Source organism: Phascolarctos cinereus, unplaced genomic scaffold (assembly GCF_003287225.1).
Source record: "Phascolarctos cinereus isolate Bilbo 61053 unplaced genomic scaffold, phaCin_HiC Scaffold_2;HRSCAF=192, whole genome shotgun sequence".
NCBI classification, from domain to species: Eukaryota; Metazoa; Chordata; class Mammalia; order Diprotodontia; family Phascolarctidae; genus Phascolarctos; species Phascolarctos cinereus.
In genome coordinates, this window is record NW_027555625.1 from 81,516,663 (window position 1) to 81,530,972 (window position 14,310).

The following is a 14,310-nucleotide window of genomic DNA, read 5'->3' on the forward strand; positions in this document are numbered from 1 at the left end:
CACTGTATACCCTGGAAGGAGCGGTAGGTGGTGCATCAAACAGAGCACTGGGCTTGGAATCACGAAGACTCTTCATGAGTTCAAATCTGATCTCAGACACTTACTAGCTGTGTGACCCTGGGTGAGTCTCTTAACCCTGTTTGCCTTAGTTCCTCATCTGTAAAATGAGCTGGAGGAGAATATGGCAAACCACTTCAATCTCTTTGCCAAGAAAACCCCAAATGGGGTCACCAAGAGTCAGACGCCACGAAAAGGGTTTTGCTCTAAGGAAGCTCCTTGAGGGCAAAAACTGGTTTTTGCCTTTCTTTGTAACTTCAGAGCTTAGGTCAGTTTGGCACATTGTTGTTATTGTTCATTTGTGTCCAACTCTTTGAGACCCTATGGACCATAGCACACCAATGCTGACCATAGGGTTTTCTTGGCAAAGATACCGAAGTAGTTTGCCCATTTCCTTCTCCAGTGAATTAAGGCAAACAGAGGTTAAGTGACTTGTCCAGGGTCACACAGTAAGTATCAGAGCCTGGATTTGAGCTCAGGTCTTCCAGACTCCAGCCCCAGCACTCTATCTACTGAGCCACCTACTAAGCACTTAATAAATGCTTGTTGATTATGTTCAGAAGCTATTTTTGAAAACCAAAAGAGATCATAGTATTTTTTTTCTTTTTAGGCAATTGGGGTTAAGTGACTTGCCCAGGGTCACACAGCTAGAAAGTGTCAAGTGTTCGGTCTGAGGCTGGATTTGAACTCAGGTCCTCCTGACTTCAGGGCCAGTACTGTGTCCACTGTGCCACCTAGCTGCCCCTAGAGATCATAGCATTAAAATAGATTGAGAGATGGAAGGAACTGCAAGAGGTCACCAAATCCTTTGTTCCTTAGATTAAGAAACTAAGACCAAGAAAGGTAAACACTTGACCAAGATCACACCAAAGCTGGGATTTGAACCCAGGCCTCTGACCTTTCCCACTGTCCCATTTTGCTTCCTATAAAAATGGGTGTACTTGCAATGCTGCTGTCAGAACAATGTTCCATTTAAACTACCTCTGAAAAATATCCCCCCACAATTAATACTAGACTAGATTCTTATGCTAGGATATTTTTGGAGAATTCCAAGAATTCAATACTTGGCAAGAAGACTGAGCGGCTAATTCTAACAGAGGTTGTATTTTTTAAAAAGTAATACAGTTAAATATAGTTTTAAATTCTTGTTCCTTCCTTGAAAAAACAGGAACAGGCCCACTGAGTGATGGCCAGAAAGAAATTGGGCTAGGCCTAAATGAAACCAGACTCAGGCAGTAATTTAGGTTATAATGGAAGACGCAATCCAGAACAGTGGTCCTGGACTTCTCATGCTCCTTTTTCACATTGCCATCTGCTGCATCACTGCTATGGCTGACAAGTGGCAGATAAGCTTGTGAAAGTTCTGTGGTCTGGTAAAAACTTCTGGAGGATAAGTTAAAACAACTCTATCGGCAAGGCTGCCTAACACCATGGGCTTCGTCAGCAAGAAGAGCTGCTTTTAGGAATATGCTGGATGTAAAACCAAATACCACATTAAAGAAAAGGCTGCATAGCAGATAGGGCATTCAACTTATGTGAGGCCCTTCTGCAAGGATTTTTAAAGACTGAATGTTTATTCATTCCGTGTCACATGTAAATTTATTATAAAAAGACCTCAAGAAATCCCTAAACAGCATTCTAGCTGACTCTCTCTGAATTGCACTAGCATATGAAATACCATTTCAATAATCAGAGATTTTTTTAGGGGTTGGGGGAAGGGAACAGAATTAATCGAATCTCATGACTCTTGTATGTAGAATATGATATGTGCCTACATCAACATCTTACTGCTTAAATTAATAGATTGCTTATACCCCAAGAATAATAGAAACTTATCCATTCTGACATTTTTCTTATGAAAATTCTAATCTCTGCACCCAGGATAGATGTTAACCTGGAATTGAGCAGTAGACTCAGCAGGTTTTGGGACCTGCTGGGAAACCTACACTTAGCAGGATACATAATGAAAAAACTATAGATTAATATGCCAGCTCCAAAAATTACATAGCTTCTCTATCTTAGCTTTAGATTTTTAAAATGTGTTCAGAGAGTTTATTATCTACACATTTGAATAAAAGCCTGTGCAGCTTTTTTTTTAAACCAGGAGTGATAATCTATCACAATGATCAATACAATCAGAGTTCAGTAGGGCCCTCCTCACTTCTGCTGCTTGAAATCCCTAGCTCTTTTCAAAGATCACCTTAAGTACCACCATCCATGAGAGACCTACCTCAACGCCTAGCACTGTGCCTGAAATACAGAAATTGAATAAATTATTTTTGCTTAAGTTTCTCAAGCATATATTCTCTCTCTAGCACCACTCCCCCTACCCCAGCTACTAGTGCCTCTTAAATGACTATATTATATAAACACGCATATATTTGTGTTTATTAACATGTGTACAAGTTTTTCACCATAGAACATAAGCCCCCTGAGGGAAGGTGCTAAGTTGGGTTTCTTTTGTTGCTTTTATTTTAGAATCCCGAAATATCTAGCAGATACTTAAGCAAAACTTACTTGTTAACTAATTGATCAACCCCTCCAAAGCTGTAGAAGTATCTTTTCTCTGACTGCTAAACGAAAGAACTTACACACACACACACACACACACACACACACACACACACACACACACACACACACACACACACACACACACACACACACACAAATGTTAGATGTCTATTTCTTTCAAGTTATTACTCTGGACCTCTGAGACATCAAGAAATCTTTCATCGATTCTTTACTATAGAACCTTCAGCAGCCGCCTTTGTCTTCCGGGGATGTTAGGACTTCCTCTTATTAAAAGGGAGGAGATCTCTCACTGATTGCTTTATAGATAGCACCCAAAAGAAAATTCTTCACTGACTTGCTTTGAGCGCTTGGTTAGCTAACACTCGCCTAGCTCCTTCCTCCTGGTATCTTCCTCCCTTGGGCGCCACAAAGCATTCTGTTCACCTCAATATATCAGGATCTGGTGGTTTCATGATCCTAGACAGCGCTGGTGCTGCTGCTAGAGCAGCATTTTAATTCATTCGCTTATTGCTTCTTGCTTTGCTTTGTCTTAAAGTGAAATGGAATGGCTTGGTTGTCAGCAGAGCCCCGGAGTATGGGGGTTTTGCGCTTTTCAACACTGCTGTATTCTTGGCTTTGATCTCCCTTTACAGTGTAGCCTAAAGTCACAATCTCAGTCTGGTTAGGTAATGTAACATTCAAGTATGTATTTATTTTTAAACTGACCCCTTCCGTACCGAGCAGTAAGAAGGACGTCCTGCCAAAAAAACATGCTCCTTTCTATTTTTATGATGAAACACATGCCTCTCAAAGCAGGAAGGGGGAGTGGATGGAGGAGAAGAGAGCCGGTATAATAATCCCTCCTCAGTAAATGGCTCTAATTAGATCAACTCGCCTCTCCATCTGAGTGATGGTCCTTTAAGACAAGCCACTAAGAAGTTTTGGGGGGATGGGGAGTCTTTCAAATTGTTTCAGCTGTTTAGCAACCAGTTTTAAAAAGCACAATTCAGCGCTCTGGCCAGCAGGTTAGAGCACCAGGATGAATTCCCTGTTTCTCAGGGAGGACACAATAGGGGCAATGCCAACCCTAGATCACAGGGCACAGTGGGAGCCTGAAGTATTCCACCCAGTGCCCTTGGCCCAGAGACAACCCCACAGCCATGTGTGGTGCTATTACCAAACCAGAAAACACAATGGACATCCAAGAATGGTTCTATCCCCAGCTCGGCGAGAGTGCATTGTACCCAGGCAGCCGCACCCTGAAAACTGGTGGGCACAAATCATATAGCTCTCTGGCTTAATGCCTTCAAACCTTCCACCCCTCCAAGCTTCTTTATGCCCCCTTGTGTCCTTCTAGAACCACAGGAGACTGTGATCCCTTTGGTAACGTGATTTTTTTCCAGCTCTCCTCCCTAAGATCTGAGCTTTACAATCCTCTCACGCAAAGAGAATCGCACTCCCACCCACCCCCACCCCCAGGGAAGCCAAGCGGTAGCCGGAACCCGACACCGCAGCTTCTGATCTCTGTGGACGTTAAGGAGAAAGGGTGGTGAGCTTGGAAACAACTTACGAGCTGTCTGTCCCTGGTGATCCACAGCCACCAGCTGAGCTCCGAGTCTCGGCTTCTGGATCCGACTGCCCCGCCCAGCTGCCGCGGTCCCTTGGGACTGGCAGCCCGCAGCCCCCAGCCCCAGGCTTGCTCACCGGCGTGGCTGGCTGCGGAGCTCGCTGCCTCGCCTGCAGCCGCAGTTGCTATAGAGAACCGGTGCCGCTGTCTCGCTTCCTTTCACTCTCGGGGAGACAGGCACCGAGCGGAAGGTGGAGGTACTGGATGGTGGCAGTTGGCACCCGAGTTTCTCGCGTTGTCCTCCAAAGCCGTCTGGGCTCGCCCACTCCCACAAGCCGCGCGGACGACGGACTACACAGCCCTGAAGTAGTCTTCGCCGAGGCCAAGAAGGAAAAGGTGGGAGGGAGACTGCGGAAGCTTCGCCTCCAACACAGGGGACAGAACCTGAAATGGGTGGAGGCAGAGCGGAGAAGGGGAGGGACCAAGACGAAGATGGGAGGAGCTTTGGAGCCAAAGCTCCAAAGAGCCAAGCCCACTTCACCTGGGCTGCGTCCTGCCGCTGCCAGGGTCAAGTGGTAGTCCCCGAGCCCTAGGTGAGGAGAAGGCGGGGAGCAAGCAGGTTTTGTCCCAGAGCCGGAGGGGATTCATTTATACCGCAGAGGGAGCACTCCCGGAGAACAATGGGGCTCCATTGTCAGTCCCTAGAGGTACAGTTGTATCCCCATCAGCCGGAGAATCCCTTTAGAACATAAGCACCTAGCAGGGAGGGAAAGCTACAATTCTCCCTTCCCCGCCCGAGTTTCCTTCCTAATCACAGAGACTGGTCTTAGAGATACCTTTGTTTAAAGAGTGGTCCCCAGGAAGTTGGTCTGACTGTCCCCAAAGATAATACATGCATTTCTGATTACCGTCACATACAGTGCCCTGTTGGCATCGCTCTCTCTCTCTCTCTCTCTCTCTCTCTCTCTCTCTCTCTCTCTCTCTCTCTCTCTCTCTCTCTCTCTCACTCTGTCTGTCTCCGTGTGTGTGTGTGTCTGTATGGCTTTGCAAACCTTACATCTCTAAAGAAATGCTAGATTATTAGTATACAAAAGCCACCTCTTAGAGATTCCTGGGTTTGCTTGGCTCGAAACAAGCCAAATCTGTCGGTTCGTTTCATGTGGGTTCCCAGTGAGGTGGGTGAACCTAGCAGGGAAAACTGAGTGCTGGACAGAAAGGATACGGCGTGAGCAAAGCCAGGGAGTGCCAAATCATCGCCCCACCTTGGCTTCGCCCTTCCTCCCTTCAGTACACTCCCCCATCCCTTTCCCGGTTTGGTTCCCGCGTAGAAGCCCAGTTCTGTCAGTTTCTCGAGCCTTCCCCTCCGAGAGGCCACGAAAACCTGGAGAGCTGGATTTCTCACGGTTAGGGCTGGTGGAGCCCGGGCGGTAGCAAGGAGTGTGTTCTGTTCGGCTTGGTTTGTGGATTTCAAGGGGGAAGCATTTGCTCTCCTGGGATCGATGGGTTCTTTCCCAGTACGGTAGCACTTTCAGACACCAAGAGTCTCCCACCCGCCTGTTCACTCTAGTCTGGGAGGTAAGGGAGAGGGCTTGCTGGTGGAGAATGATTACTCCGGAAGGAAAAGTTTTGCAGCTGGTCTGAAGTGGGTGGTGTTATGGGTGTGAGAAGCAATTGCAGCAGGAGCACCTGTGGTCTCCTATCACTTGCAAACCCCTGCTTATTCCCCCAACTCCCATCCCCGCCTCTAGAGGAAACAACCCATCCCAGTGCATGAACTGCAATTCCCTTAGCTGACTCTCTCCTTTCCTTATCTGACAAGAAATAGAGAAGAAAGGGAAAGGTTTTCAGTCCTTATCTGTGCCTGCCAAATTAAACTGAGATGGGTAGTGATTCCACCTCAGCAGTCCCAGCTGTTTGGGGCTGCACTTGGGAGCAGCAAACTAGAGAAGGGAGTTGATCTAGGTTAACCTTTGAGTCCTGAGACATTCAATCAAACAGTTCCTAAGTGCCTAGCATTGTTCCAGGCACAGTGCTAAGCACTGGAGATACAAAAAGAGGCAAACGATAGTCCCTGCCCTCAGCATTCAGACTGGACTGACATTCTATCCCACAAGACTGTATTGGAAAACATCCACAGGGAAATGTGGGCAGCAGCAGCTTGGTTAGCTTCCTGTCACTGAAAGTGACTTACTCTTCTAGGTACTACTGAAGCCTATTGACCAGGGCCCTTTAAAAAAAAAACAGTTGCAAACTAAAAGTGACAAGAAGCATGGGACAACTATTCTGAAAAACAAAATTTGTGGGTGGAGTGTGAAAGTCTTCAAAGAAAATAATAGTTGGCAAGGCAAAGGGCCATGAGGTTGAAAGTCAAGTGAGAAACTATGCTGAGTTCATGCTAGAAAATTTGCAAGGAAAACAGCTAATGAAGATAAGACTCCAGTGGTGTTTCTTCCTCTCTGTAAATGACAATTTCTTCAAAGTTTCCTTTGACAGATACCTGAATTTAACACTAGGCTCCTGACAATTTTACTCCAGGTTCTTTTTTCATTTCTTTTTTTTTCTCTTGAAAACTGTATTTTATTTTTTCCAATTACATGTAAATATAGCTTTCAACATTTATTTTTTGTAAAATTTGGAGTTCCAAATTTTTCTCCTTCCCTCCTTTCCCTTCCCCCTCCCCAAGACAGCAAGCAATATGATATAGGTTATACGTGTACAATCACGTAAACATATTTCCACATTAGTTATGTTGTAAAAGAACAGAACAAAAAGGAGAAGCCACAAAAAGCAAAAAAAAAATTGAAAATAGTATTCTTTGATTTGCATTCAGACTCCATGTTCTTTCTCTGCATGTGGTTAGCATTTTCCATTATGTGTCTTTTGGCATTGTCTTGGATCATTATATTGCTGAGAAGAGATAAATCAATCATAGTTGATCATCTCACAAGGTTACTGTTACTCTGTACAATGTTCTCCTGGTTCTGCTCCCTTCACTCAACATCAGTTCATGTAAGTCTTTCTGAAATCCATCTGCTCATCATTTCTTATAACACAGTAGTATTCCATTACATTCACAACACCACAACTTGTTCTGCCATTCCCCAATTGATGGGCATCCTCTCAATTTCCAATTCTTTGTTACCACATAAAGAGCTGCTATAAATATTTTTGTACACGTAGGTCCTTTTCTCTTTTTTTATGGTATCTTTGGGATACACACCTAGTAGTGGTGTTGCTGGATCAAAGTGTATACATAGTTTGATTGAACTTTGAGTATAATTTCAAATTGCTCTCCAGAATGGTTGGATCAGTTCTTATTTTAAGTAGTTTTTTAGTTTATTCTCTAGGATTCTCTAAATATACCACCATATCATCTGCAAAGAGTGATAGTTTTGCTTCCTCATTGCCTGTTTTAATTACTTCAATTTATTTTTCTTCTCTTATTGCTAAAGCTAATATTTCTAGTACAATATTGAATTATAGTGGTGATAATGGACATCCTTGTTTCACCCCTGATTTTATTGGGAAGGTTTCTGGCTTGTCCCGATTACATGTAATGCTTGCTGATGGCTGTAGACAGATACCATTTATAATTTTAAGGAAAGCTCCATTTATTCCTATGCTCTCTAGTGTTTTATTAGGAATGGGTGCTATATTTTGTCAAGAGCTTTTTCTACATCTATTGAGATGATCATATGATTTCTGTTGGCTTTGTTATTGACATGGTTAATTATGTTAATAGTTTTCCTAATACTGAACCAGTCCTGCAGTCCTGTTATAAATCCCACCTGGTCATAGTATATTATCCTCATGATAAATTACAGTAATCTCTTTGCTAATGTTTTATTTGAAATTTTTGCATCAATATTCATTAGGGAAATTGACCTATAATTTTCTTTCTGTTTTGGCTCTTCCTGATTTAGGTATCAGCACCATATTTGTGTTATAAAAGGAATTTGGTAGGACTCCTTCACCTGTTTTTCCAAATTTATATCACACTGGGATTAATTGTTCTTTAAATGTTTGGTAGAATTCACTTGTAAATCCATCTGGTCCAGGAAATTTTTTTTCTTAGGTAGTTCATTGATAGCATGTTCAATTTCTTTTTCTTAAATGGGGTTATTTAAGTATTTTATTTCCTTTTCTCTTAATCCAGGCAATTTATATATTTTTTGTAAATATTCATCCATTTCACTTAGATTGTCAGATTTATTGGCATACAGTTGGGCAAAATAGATCCTAATGATTGCTTTAATTTCCTCTTCATTGGTGGTGAATTTACTCTTTTCATTTTTGATACTGGTAACTTGGTTTTCTTCTTTTTTTTTGAAGCCAAATTAGTCAAAGGTTTATATATTTTATTGTTTTTTTCATAAAACCAGCTCTTAGTTTTATTTATTTATTAGTTCAATCATTTTCTTACTTTCAATTTTATTAATCTCTCCTTTGATTTTCAGAATTTCTAATTTGGTGTTTAATTTGGGATTTTTAATTTGTTTTTTTTCTCTAGATTTTTAAATTGCATGCCCAATTCATCAATCTGCTCTTTATTTTATTCATGTAAGTTTTAGAGACATAAAATTTCTCCTAAGTACTGCTTTAATTGCATCCCATAAATTTTGGTATGTTGTTTTATTATCATCACTCTCTTTGCTGAAATTATTGATTTTATTGAATTTGTTGTTTGACCTACTCATTCTTTAGGATTAGATTATTTAATTTCCAATTAATTTTTAACCTATCTTTCCATGGCTTTTTATTACATGTAATTTTTATTGCATCATGGTCTGAAAAGGATGAATTTAATATTTCTGCCTTTCTGCATTGAATTGTGAGGTCTTAGGCCTTAATACATGATCAATTTTAGTGTAGGTGGCATGTACTGCTCAGAAAAAGGTATATTATTATCTATCATCATTTAGTTTTCTCTAGAAGTCTATCATATCAAACTTTTCTAAAATTCTATTCACCTCCTTAACTTCTTTCTTGTTTATTTTGTGGTTAGATTTATCTAGTTCTCAGAGGGAAAGGTTGAGGTCCCTTACTAATATAGTTTCGTTGTTTATTTCTTCCCATAACTCACTTAACTTCTCCTCTAAGAATGTGGATGCTATACCACTTGGTGCATATATGTTTAGTATTGATATTACTTCATCTTCTATGGTACCTTTTAGAAAGATGAAGTTTCTTTCCTTGTCTCTTTTAACTAGCTCTAGTTTTGCTTTTGCTTTGTCTGAGATCAGGATTGCTACCCCTGCTTTTTTTTTTTTACTTCAGCTGAAGCATAATATATTCTGCTCAAGCCTTTTACCTTTACTCTGTGTGCGTCCCTCTCCTTCAAATATGTTTCTTGTAAACAACACATTGTAGAATTCTGATTTTTAATCCACTATGCTAACTGTTTCTGTTTTATGGGAGAGTCCTTCCCATTTCAAATTCACAGTTATGATTACTAACTGTGTATTTCCCTGCATCCTATTTTCCCTCCATTTATACTTCTCTCTCTCTCTCTCTCCTTTCACTCTTACCCTCCTCACCTGTGTTTTGCTTCTGACCACTGCCTCCCTCAATTTACCCTCCTTTCTATCACCCCCATCTTTTTCTTTTCCCCTTTCTCTCTTACTTCCCCATAGAGTAAGGTAGATTTCTTTACCCAACTGTGTATATTCCCAATGAGAATAAGTTTCAAATAATGCTCACCCCCACCCTTCTTTCCTTCTACTATAATTGATCTTTTGCTACTCTTCATATGATATAATTTATACCACTCTGCCTCCCCTTTTTCTCTTCTCCTAGTGCAATACTTTTTTTCACTCCTTAAAAAATTTTTTTTTATCATCACATCAAAGTCAACTTATACCCATACCCTCCAACTAAGTATATTCCTTCTAACTGCCCTAATAGATATACAGTTCTTAAAAAGTTATGAGTATCATATTCCCATGTAGCAATGTAAACAATTTAACCTTACTGAATATCATGTTGTTGTTTTTTTTCTTTTCTGTTTGCCTTTTTATGCTTGTCTTGAGTCTTGCATTTAAAGATCAAATTTTCTGTTCAGCTCTGGTCTTTTCATCAGGAAAATTTGAAAGTCCCATATTTCATTGAATATCTATCTTTACCCTGGAAGATTATGCTCAATTTTGCTGGGTAGTTGATTCTTGGTTGTAATCCAAGATCCTTTGCCTTCCAGAATATCACGTTCCAAGCCCTCCAATCCTTTAAGGTAGAAACTGCTAAATCCTGTGTAATCCTGACTCTGGCTCCTTGATATTTGAATTATTTCTTTCTGGCTTCTTTTAGTATTTTCTCCTTGACCTGATAGTTCTGGAATTTGGCTACAATATTCCTAAGAATTTCTGTTTTGGGATCTCTTCCAAGAGGTGATCAGTGGATTCTTTCAATGGCTAGTTTACTCTCTGTTTCTAGGATATCAGGGCAGTTTTCCTTGATGATTTCTTGAAAGATGCTATCTAGGATGTTTTTTGACCATGGCTTTCAGTTTGTCCAATAACTTTTTTTTTAGGCTATTGGTGTTAAGTGACTTGCTCAGGGTCACACAGCTAGTAAGTGTGTCAAGTGTTTGGTCTGAGGCCGGATTTGAACTCAGGTTCTCCTGACTTCAGGGCCTGTACTCTATCCACTGCGCCACTTAGCTGCCTCCCAATAATTCTTAAATTATCTCTCCTGGATCTATTTTCCAGATCAGTTGTTTTTCCAATGATGTATTTTAAATTTTCTTCTATTTTTTCATTCTTTTGATTTTTTCTTTTGACTGACTCTTGATGTCTCATACAGTCATTAGCTTCTACTTGCCCAATTGTAATTTTTGAGGAATTATTTTCTTCAATTAGCTTTTGTGCCTCCTTTTCCTTTTGGCCAATTCTCCTTTTAAAGGAGTTGTTTTCTTCAGTGGATTTTGCTCCCATTTGGCCAATTCTATTTTTTTAAGGAATTGTTTTCTTCAGTCAATTTTTGTGCTTTCTTTTCCAAGCTGTTGACTGTTTTTCATAATTCTCTTGCAAAATCTAATTTCTTTTCCCAGTTTTTCTTCTACCTCTCTTACTTGATTTTAAAAATCCTTTTGGAGCTCTTCCAAGGACTTTTGGGGCTTGAGACCAATCTATATTCCCCTTGGAGGCTTTGCATGTGAGCATTTTGACATTGTCGTCTTCTTCTGAGTTTCTGTTTGGATCTTCCTTGTCATCATAGTAGCTTTTTATGGTCAGGGCTCTTTTTTGTCTTTTGCTCGTTTTCAGAAGTTGAGCTCTGCTCCTGGGGTTCAGGGGATACTGTCCCAAGCTTCTTGCATTGGGGTCCTGGGGCCTGGTCACTGGCTTCCTCTGCCAAGGCCTCTGGGGCTGGCAGCTTGCCCACTGCTCTAGGGTGGCCTGGCCTGGTTGTGCCTGTTGTGCTCTGGGTGCTGGGGTTGGCAGTTTGCCTGCTGTGCTGGGGCTAGAGGACTCACAGTTAGCCTTCTGTACCACTGGCCTACTGAGCCAGGACCATAGGGCCTCAGGTGCTGTGGCTAAGAACCTGTACTGGGCTCCATTCTCCTTTTACTCAAATGAGTCAGAGTTTTCCTGAAGTCCTTCTAAGTTATCTTGGGCTGGAAAATTGTTTCACCCTGTCTTTTTGTGGATACTGTTGCTACAGAATTCTTTTGAAGACTTGATTTAATGTTGTTTCCGAGGGAAACTAGGGAGAGCTCAGGCAACTTCCTGGTTTCTCTCTGCCATCTTGCCCACCCCACCCCTGGGTTCATTTTTCAAACTGTATGTTCCATTTGGCACTAACATACAAGTTTTATACTTGAATTTATTGAAAATATTAAATGTTACAGGCCTACTTAGATGAAGGTATTTTTATAAATATTTACACATAGTTTTCATTACATATGGTATTTTTATAAGTACAAATGTTATGTATGTATATACTTATAAAATGCCATATGAAAAAAATTCCCTGTACTCATACAGAGACATTCTTTACACATATGCCTGCATGCAAAGTTTTAATACATACATATATGTATATTTATGATTTGTGTTTTTTATATATATATATATATATATATATATATATATTCACCCTCTCTATTGTTAGCTGCACTTTATTTCTACATGACCAGGTGAGTAGCTCCTTTTACAGTGATACAGTCACAAACAGATCACATAGCAGGCAAGTTGAAGTGGCAGTTTCATTCTATCTGTATCTCATTTACCTGCATCATCCTTGTAAGGCATCATGTGATATTGGACTTGGAATCAGGAAGACCTGATTTCAAATCCTGCTTTTGTCATTTACTGGTTGTGTGAAGATGGCCAGTTCACTTCACTCTCTAAGCATCAGGCAGTTCTCTAATACTATAAGTTTGAGATGGGTCGTCATCTGTGTAGGCAGAGGGAGTTCTCGTACTAACAGTATCACAGGTCCTTGATAGACTGGAAAACATTTTTAACTTCTCTGTATTATCTCCTCTCTCCCCTGGGATTGTCCAAACTTGGTGACTTTGATTCTGGAAACTATTCCTATCTCCATGATGTGCTTCTCCAAAAATCTATTGGCCAACTCTCATATGGCCTCTTTGATACCTCTCTGTAATTGATATTGTGCGATATAGTAGAAAGATCAAGAGAATTAGAATTATTCCCTAAATTTCATTTGATACTCAGAACAATACTTGGAGGTAGGTACTGTTATCTCCATTTTACAGAAGAGGAAATTGAGGCAAATAGGGGTTAAGCAACTTGCCAAGGTCACTAATACTAACTAATAAGTGTCTAGGGCCAGATTTTATCTTAGATCTCCCTGATTCCAGCTCCAGCATTCTATACATTGAACCACCTAGCTGCCTCTAAATGCAAGATATTATTGTTATTTTGACATTTAATAGCATGTATGTGTAATTTTACATGTATATTATTTGACATCCAAGACACTGTAGTATAAACCCAAATAGGCTTTTGTACCGCCTTCTTTAATCCTACAGAAAGGCAATGTGTCACTATATTAATTATCCAGCAGGGGAGTGTAATATCAGAATTGTCCACTAGGCAGCACTCTATTCAAATCGCTAGCCCAGGGGTCTCATCCCATTCTCTTTGGCCTATGTAGGAGGAGGTCTTCTACATCATCCATCCTTACAACTCCAAATGCTATAGCAGTTTAAACCTATGGTGGCCAGGCTGCAAATTTATTTGTGACTTGATATGAGGCATAGCTCAAAAGTAATTAAAAATAGGAAATCTCTCGTGTTGCCCCAACCTCACATCTAGAATTTTCTCTATTGAATAGTCCCGATGACAAGTATGACATATTACTGCAGGAATCAAGCCAAGCCTATGTGGACATTTTTGCTATAAATGGCATCAGAAGACATAAAGAAATTGCAGTCAGATGTGAGGAAGGCCCATAGGTGCTCCTGACAGGGACAAATTAAGTAGTTGCAAAAGTTGGTTTCATGATGCATTCACCAAAAGCAATAAGAAATACCATTTCTTGAGATATTTGGTCTTTTAAGTCATATATTGCTCATAATCAATATATGGAGACAAGTCACTGACGATTATTACAGCTAATGCACCACCATTTGAAGAAGATAAAGTAAAAGAATACAGTGAGAAATACGGCAAGAACTTCCAAACTGAGCATATTCCTCAACCTTTGGTGACTTCAGTGTGAAAATGGGTACAAAGAAGGATGGTGAAAACTATGCTAGAAAAGAGGCTTCAAGATCAAGAAACAAACAGGGTCAAAGGCTACTCAAAAGTCTCCTACATGTCCATCATGGCTTTCTCCAAGAAGTGACTTGGAAGGCAGTACATGTATCAAGTCCTGACCAACATCTCCCTCTCTCTCTCTCTCTCATACACACACACACACATACATACATACACACACACACACACACACACACACACACACACACACACACACACACGAAACTTGTTACATTGTAATATATAAGAAATAACTTTGTACTGACATGAAAGTTATTTCAGAATCACTTGTCTAGTGGAATCAGATCATCAACTGGTTAGAACAAAACTCATAATTAATACCAAATTAGAAGACAAAATAGAGATAGAAAGCATTTCAACTATAATACATTTTCAAACAATGGAATTGAAAAATAGATAGCAGGAAATGCATTAATACTGACTGCCAGT

The 14,310-nt window shown here is 40.5% G+C and overlaps 1 protein-coding gene across 2 annotated transcripts in view; it reads right to left on the reverse strand.

Annotated features, from left to right (window-relative positions):
• The window catches only part of CDC42EP3 (CDC42 effector protein 3), a 39,011-nt gene extending 34,150 nt beyond the window's left edge, over positions 1-4,861 (reverse strand). The window contains exon 1 of one of the 2 annotated variants that reach the window (XM_020964870.2): positions 4,276-4,861. The gene's annotated coding sequence lies outside the window, so the exon portion shown is untranslated. Of the gene's footprint in view, positions 1-4,141 lie in introns of both variants that reach the window. The other variant, XM_020964869.2, reaches the window with a different exon arrangement.
• Between the last annotated feature and the right edge of the window lie 9,449 nt (positions 4,862-14,310).